Source organism: Triticum urartu, chromosome 6 (assembly GCF_003073215.2).
Source record: "Triticum urartu cultivar G1812 chromosome 6, Tu2.1, whole genome shotgun sequence".
In the NCBI taxonomy this organism is placed as follows: Eukaryota; Viridiplantae; Streptophyta; class Magnoliopsida; order Poales; family Poaceae; genus Triticum; species Triticum urartu.
This window is the reverse complement of record NC_053027.1, coordinates 155,363,451-155,371,709: the sequence shown is the minus strand read 5'-3', so window position 1 is coordinate 155,371,709 and position 8,259 is coordinate 155,363,451. Positions and strand designations below refer to the sequence as shown.

General features: G+C 46.4%; 1 long non-coding RNA gene across 1 annotated transcript; it reads right to left on the bottom strand.

Moving 5' to 3' along the window:
- Window positions 1-5,498: 5,498 nt before the first annotated feature.
- On the bottom strand, window positions 5,499-8,025 carry LOC125517517. The gene is made up of 2 exons (XR_007287662.1): window positions 7,344-8,025; window positions 5,499-7,010 (listed from the first exon to the last, which is right to left on the bottom strand). It is a non-coding gene; the product is annotated as an uncharacterized LOC125517517 (long non-coding RNA).
- Between the last annotated feature and the right edge of the window lie 234 nt (window positions 8,026-8,259).

Sequence of the window (8,259 nt, the reverse complement as noted above, 5' to 3'; positions counted from 1 at the left end):
ATCCAAAAAGAGAAAAGAAGCCATCTAGCTAATAACTATGGACCCGTAGGTCTGAGGTGAACTACTCACACTTCATCGGAGGGGCTATGATGTTGATGTAGAAGCCCTCCGTGATGGATACCCCCTCCGGTGGAGCTCCGGAACAGGCCCCAAGATGGGATCTCGTGGATACAGAAAGTTACGGCGGTGGAATTAGGGTTTTGGCTTCGTATCTGATTGTTTGGGGGTACGTAGGTATATATAGGAGGAAGGAGTACGTCGGTGGAACAATAGGGGGCCCACGAGGGTGGAGGGCGCGCCTGGGGAGGGTAGGCGCGCCCCTACCTCGTGACCTCCTCCTTTGTTTCTTGACGTAGGGTCCAAGTCTCCTGGATAATGTTCGGTGAGAAAATCACGTTCCCGAAGGTTTCATTCCGTTTGGACTCCGTTTGATATTCCTTTTCTTCAAAACCCTGAAATAGGCAAAAAACATCAATTCTGGGCTGGGCCTCCGTTTAATAGATTAGTCCTAAAAATAATATAAAAGTGGACAATAAAGCCCAAAAATGTCCAAAACAGTAGATAATATAGCATGGAGCAATAAAAATTATAGATATGTTGGAGACGTATCACACGGCCAGTGCCATGCCTTGCATGATCGCATGCAATTCCACTTTCAACGCGTCGTTGCAATTGAATATACACATGTATGCTGCAAAGATTACACTCCCATCTTGACGCCGAAGGATCATACCCGCCGCAGCAGACTCATCCTCCTGCATGAAAGCACCGTTCACCGAGAGGGCAGCGAATTCAGCCGGCGGCCACGCCCAAGACAAAGGGGTGCTCGGCCTGGGAACCACGTGTGGAGCCTCCTGCACCCTCGGCATCTTCCCCTTAAGAATTTCTTCCGTTGAAAATCCGCCGGATAGGTTGAGGGAGTTCATATAACTCTGGAGGTAGTCTGACGTCGTCAACAACGGGGGAGCCTCCTTGTCATGAGTGAGGTCTGAGTGCAAAGACCAAATTCACCATATCAGCATGATTGTGCAATCCCTCATTTGATCGTCGCAGTTCGCAAGAACATTTAACAACCAGTCCAGTCCTGTGTCTTGTAAGACATCATTGCTAGGAAGATGCCATACCAGCCTCATGTGTGTCCAAATTCTGCTCGCATGATCACATGAGACTAGAGCATGGAAGCTCGTCTCCTTCTCTCTCCCACATAACGGACATCCATCTCTAATTGAGATGTGCCTATATTTCTTGCACTCATTTGTAGCAAGGGCACCCGAAACAGCCTTCCAAGCCATAATCTTCATTTTCAACGGAACTTGGGAACTCCAAATACGCTGCCAGATAGGCCTCCGTCTGGAGGGGTTGCCAATAGAGGAACTCAAGTGTACCGAATGCTGAACTTCTGTTGCGAGATGGTAAGCACTTCGGACAGTAAACTGTCCACTCTTTTGAGGGAACCACGCGATGAAGTCCTGCTCATTCCTAGGTGATGTGCGAATCTTCAGAATCTCCCACACATCCAAGTCCCAAAAGTGTGCCCTGAGCCACTGCACATTCCATGCACCATGCTCATCCAAGAAGTCATCCTTGTCGACAATTCCCCTTGGGAGTTACTGGCCAAAAATTATGTCCTCTAGGGATCCAAGCATCTCTCCATGTTTTAATGAGAGTACCATTACCTACTCGCCATATAATGCCTTTCTTCACAAGATCAAGTCCGTGAACAATACCTTTCCACACCGCCGAAGAACTAGCTGAGAATACCGTGTCCAATAAATTCCCCCTTGGGTAGTATTTAACCTTCAACAAGCGAGCACACAAGCTGTCTGGGCTGTCCAGGAGACGCCAAGCCTGCTTGTCCAACAAAGCTTGATTAAAGGCCCTCATATCATGAAATCCCATACCTCCCATAGCCTTCGGAAGCATCATCTTCTCCCAGCTAAGCCATGCCATCTTCCTCTTCCCATTCTCCACCCCCACCAATACTGCCTCATCATCTTTGTAAGATCATCACACACCGAAGCAGGAAGTCAGAACACACTCATAATGTATGTTGGGATTGTTTGTGCCACGGCCTTAATGAGGATCTCCTTGTTCCCAACAGAAACATATTGTTCACTCCAATCAATTAGCCTTTTCCTTAGCCTGTCCTGAAGGGTCTCAAACTGGCCCTTATGCACTCTACCTTCAGGTACCGGCAAACCGAGGTATTTTGGTTCAAACACTTGTTGCTACACCTCCAAGATATTATTGATTTCCTCCACCACTGACGCATTATAGTTTCTAGAGAAAAGGATGGAACACTTCTCGGGATTAATAAGTTGACTCGTCGCCGAGGAATAAGTGTTCAACAAACCTTTAACAATGTCCGCTTGCTGGCCAGAAGCTTCAAAAAACAACAAAGTATCATCCGTGAATAAAAGGTGAGATATCACCGTTGCACCACGACAGATGGTCACTCCTCTCAAGTTTCCTTCATTCACTGATTTTGACAGGAGAGCAGAAAGAGCATCAGCAACAAAGAGAAATAAGAAAGGAGACAATGGGTCACCTTGTCGAAGTCCTCTTGATGGTGTAAAAACCTCCAACGGCTTCCCATTAAATTTGACAGAATATCGTACTGATCTCACGCATGTCATAATCCAAGAAATCCATTGATTTGAGAACCCCCATTTGTTTAACGCCTTCTCCAGGAAGTCCCAATCAACACGATCATAGGCCTTCGACAAGTCAAGCTTGTACGCACATGCAACATTACTGTTTCCTTTCAGAGTTTGTATGTGATGAATGCACTCAAAGGCAATGATAGAATTATCTGAGATAAGCCGGCCCGGGATAAAAGCACTTTGGTTCTCCGATATCAACTCTGAGAGCAGCGGCCTAAGCCGGTTAACCATGCATTTAGACACAATTTTATAAATAACATTGCAAAGACTGATCGGCCTAAAGTCCTTGAGCTCCTTGGGGTGAGGAACTTTCGGGATAAGGACGATCGCCGTGTCATTAACACCTTCATGCAAAATACCAGAGACAAAAAATTCTAACACCGCTGCAATAATTTGAGGTTTTAACTCTGACCAGTTACGCTAGAAAAACCTTGCTGGAAATCCATCCGTTCCGGGGGCCTTCAACGGTCCTATTTCAAAAAGAGCATCCGACACCTCCTCCTCAGAAAAAGGGGCGCACAGCCTGTCGTTCATAGCTTCAGACACCTTTGGCAGAACTCTTTCAAGCACACTGTCCGGAGTTAAGGTTGGATCCTTGGTGTAAACTTCCTTGAAGTAAGATGTTGCCATTCGTTCCATGTTAGAAGGGGACACGCATCAAGTACCATCCGACCGTCGCAACTTCTGAATATAGTTCCTTCGTGCGCGCCAAACGGCCCTACGATGCAAGTAAGCAGTGTTGCGTTCACCCTCCTTCAGCCACGTAATCCGTGACCGTTGAAGCCACATCATCTCTTCACGATACAAAAGTTCATTCAGTTGAAACATTTTCTGGCGGATCTTAGCACGGTCGGCATCCCTAAGCTGTAGATCAGCCAACTCCTCACATAGTTTCTCAATTTCTTGTGTCACATGGCCAAAGTGCTCCTTACTCCATGCCCGGAGCCCCTTCATCATTTCATGTAGGGCCTCTCGGACCGCCGCAAGGTCGCCGGCAGGATTGCTCCTAGCGCAGTTCCTTCCCACAACTTCGGCTAGCGCGGGATGTCGTTCCCACATAATCTCATACCGGGGCGACGCCCGACCGCTCTTTGGTTCCACCATTGTGACTGCACCAGGAGCGGACTATGATCAGACCATGAGGATGCCAGGTGAAGCACTTGCGCAGCCGGGAAGAGCTCCCTCCAATTCTCATCTGCACATGCGCTGTCAAGGCGGACCCGAATGGACCGGTCACCCGGCTGACCATTATCATATGTAAAAGGAAATCCCGAGAAGCCCAAGTCCCATAGCTCACAGGCCATCAAACAATCACGAAATAACATCATTTGATTCTCAGAACGTTGGTTCCTTGACATGTGCTCATGCCGCCACATAGCCTCGTTAAAGTCGCCACAAACCAACCACGGTTCAGAAGAGATCGCACGTAGCAGGGATAGTGCACTCCACATGCGGTGCCGGTTCTCCACCCGAGGTTCGCCATATACAAAGGTTGTCCTTCAAATCTTTTCACTCGCCATGTCCTCCACTCGCACATCAATGTACCGTGCACATGAATCCAACATAGTCACGTTAAGCTTCTCATCCCAATAGAGCGTGAATCCTCCACTGAGACCATCACTCGAAACACCCGCAAAACCCCTCAAGTGTAACCTCCATTTTAATCTCTCCATCTTTGTAGAGGCCTGCCTTGTCTCAGACAAAAACACAAGCCCCGGGGAATTGGCTTCTCTGAGAGGGCCAAACCCTCACGAACTGTCCGGCAGTCCCCCCCCCCCCGGCAGTTCCTTCGAAGGAGGTCGCCGATCTATCTCCAGACACATTGCTCGAGTCGACATGGGCTCTCTTGCTGTTGCTGCTGCTGGAAGGAGAGGAGTTCTCCGTCTCATCCTCTCCCTTCCCTTGAGTAAGTGCCAAAACACCCCGAGAACCGTTGTTTTCCACGCTATTAGACCCTGGTTGATCACCCTCCAATGCGAGTCTTTTCCTACCAGCAGGATCCACTTGCATGTTCATGCGTCCCTCCTTAGACGGGCTTGTTGCCGCATCCAAGGTCTCCGGATCAATCACCTTCTCCCTTGGCGAGATGTTCTGCGAGGGTTGAGGAGCGGGCTGCTTCTGGTTCCTCCCTCGGCTAAAGCTATCATGGGAAGGAGGCTTATTCAGGCCGTCCGCATAGAGCCAAGCGCCATACTTCTTATCCTTCTCCTCACTAGTAATTATGCACGTGCAACGCACGTGTGACTTTAGTAAAAAACAGGTTTGCATTAAGTTTATTCTGAAACCTGAACTTGTATGCATACTATTATACCAACTTAAACTTCTAATCCCTAAAATCAAACCCTAAACCTTGTTCTCGAGCTGCCAACAACCTGCAATCGCAGGTGTTTATTCACACAAAATCGAACTGCAACCAACATGTATTACTAAGCAAAGCCAAGGGGGTCGCCCAAAAGGAAGAAACAAAGCAGATAGCCTCACATGGACCAGCAGAGAGCAATGGTCTTGAAGATTGCAAAGCATAGAAGTGTAAGAGAAGAAAAGTACTCTTTGTATCTGAATTTTGCCTTCCTTTTTGTGTGCGCAGGCTGCATCTGTGTCATGTGGAGAATTAATCAAGATCTGCAATGAAAATGTTAACACTTTGCATGTGTTCCCGTGAGTGATGGTCCGAACTCCGAAGCCTATGGAATGAAATGCCTTGTACTTGTAACATTGAAGTTGTCTACTGTACAAATATGCTACTGTATGCAAAGAAAACACCATTATTTTCTTGTTGAATCATCAACGTTGTGCATATTCCTTGGAACCTGACACAAGGCAGTTTGCCAGGCATTTCACTCTCACATTAAGCAGCATGAGATTACCGCCCAAATAATAAGAGCACTTGGTTCGTTACAGTTGTACACAAATGAGAAGGCTTTACTGCAACACAGTACTGAATAAGAATACAATCTTCGAAGAAAAGCCACCTGTGGCATCAAGGATGTCATCTATACCAGAAACCAATGGCATCTACAGAGCTAAATTCTTCATAGGTCCAAAATACACAACAAAGTGTCAAGTGCTATTTAGGAAGAACCTAGTGCTTTACATTGGTTCACATTGCCCTCACATAGAGCTGGGTATACTACAGATCATATTGTACAGGAGTGACTGCTGCATCATTTAATTAACTGAATTGTATGCAGGATACATCATCAGATCACACCATTTACAATAATAAATATTACCAGCAAAGAAATAATACCAATTGAAAAAAAACACTTTGGTTATTGGACGCCATGAGACAGGGGAGCAGCGAGATGGGGGCCCCATGAGACGAACGGTGCCGCCAGATGTGGCTTCTTATCTAATCAAATTCCATCATACAAACAAAACAGAATTAAGAGGAATTTTTTTTAGATAGCCTCACATGGACCATCCAACACGTCCCAATTTTGCGAGAAACAAGCAGATCATCAATAAGCTCTTACAACATTGCTCACGAGGCTCTAAACTCTGAATTCGAGTGTGTCTTGTACTATAATTGTTTAGCTCATAGAGATAGCCCTGGTGGGATCATAGATTCTATCGGCTATAGGCAAATGTTGCAGGTTATGCAATTCACGCTATAATTGACTGAAAATTTGGCACGTCTCCCTATTAAAGAAAAGGTTGCAATGCAGAATAGTGGTATAAAAATTAGAAGGTCAAAGGAACTACAAATTACCAAGAAGAAGAAAATAACAAGTGTGAAGCAGATCAGTGTTACCTTTGTGACGTACTCGCCTAAACCCTTCCAAAAATAACAATCAAAGCAAGCGGCTGCAGATTCGAAAAGGAAGGATATGTGTACAGCTCGTGTGCTCTTGCAATTTTTGATATGAAAGAATGCATTTTGTTTCAGCGCAAAAAAAGAAGAAAATGATGATAGGTTACAGAAAACAAATACATACACCAAATTAAAGGAACACATTTTTTATTTGCAAAAATGAAATCAGGCAACTACGCAATTTAAAGGAACACATTTAGTTTTATTCTAATCTGGATCCAAGAGGACATCAAATGCATGAATCCAATGTTGTGGCACTGTCACGGAGTACAGGCAACATTCCCAGCAACTTGATAGAAGATGTGTTGTCAAACGCACCGTTTCTTGACAGTCATGTACTTGAACCAGTTACAAACTCTTACTAAATGACTCGCCATTTCTTAATAAAAAAGACAGACAAATGACGATCTCTTAATATGCTCAATAGAAAAGCATTGCCAAACAAAACTCCACTTGTGCGTCTGACAGATTGTGAGACTGCAAGCGGCCAATAGCTTTCCATGTTCCATCCCAGCAAGTGGTGTTGATTTAGCCTACAAGAGAGTGAAATCTCATTATAACTCATTGGTAAACCATAGACATATTCTGCATCAACTAATGCGAGTACTGTCATTCAGAGACAAATAGTAAGTAATGTATGAACTCTTGCCCAGCAGTATATTTCTCTTGCAATGCCAAAATTTTCAGTGGTTCCTAGAGTTTAGAAAGCTCAGAAATACTATGCTTTCATCCATTTCGAGAGTTTATATGAAAAAAAAGAACAAGCATCTACTTGCAACCTCACATTTGAGCACTTAGATTGAGCACACATGTTCTGAACCAGAAAAATCAAGCACGGTAACAGGTAAGGTCACCACGCCCCGCACCTGGGAGCATGATCTCAATTCTCAGGGAGAAGGCGTTTGACATTAGGCAGCAACCGGGTTCCCTTGTCCGACCGACCTTACAACACCATCAGGTAGAGCGAGACGGCGAGAGCGTGCGGGCGGATTTCTTCTGCCTCCCCTTTTCTCTCGGCTTCTTTTTTGGCTGCCCTCCTGGAGTGTCCTCTAGCCACCACTTGGCCCTAGAGAGGAGGCCATGAAGCCGAGGGCGTCTTCCTCTCCGCCGGTGCAGGAAAGCAAGGAAAAGGAGAGGGGCAACATGAGGAGGGGAATGGAGGAGACCCGTCGCCGTCGCCGCCGACGCAGGTTCAGCCCGCTACATCTCGCGCCGCCGCCGCCGACGCTCGACCGAGGAGAGGAACACCGGCATCGCAGATGCAAGTTGAGCCCGCTGCATCCCGCGTTGTCGACGCTGCTCGAGGGATGATAGCGACCCGGCGGCGTCCTATAGCGGCAGCAAGGAGAGAGGAGGGAGGCGGAGGCGGAGGCGGGTGGAATCGATTCCCCTGTTGCGGGCCGGTGGGTGATCCGCGTGTTGCGCGAGGGGCCACGAAGCGCTAATAGGATTGGCAGACCACGGCGCTTGGCAGAACATTTCATCTGAGTCGTTGATCTGATTGACAGACTATTAACATGATGTAGACGGTGGGATGTGTTTAACTTAATTTGATCTAAGGGTTGTGTTTATCCTGTGTACACTTTATGGTGTGGGTTTAAAAAAACTTAAGTTTGTTCTTTTAATAGTAGTATAGATGCACACCGGATCCGCACTCCTTGTAGTTGTGTTCCATCAGCCCACATACACTATAGAAGCGTGCCAATTTTTCATATCTCACCAAATAAATCTGGCGTTCTTTCCCTCTCATGGATTTAGTATAAGATTAATTTGTCGGGAAAT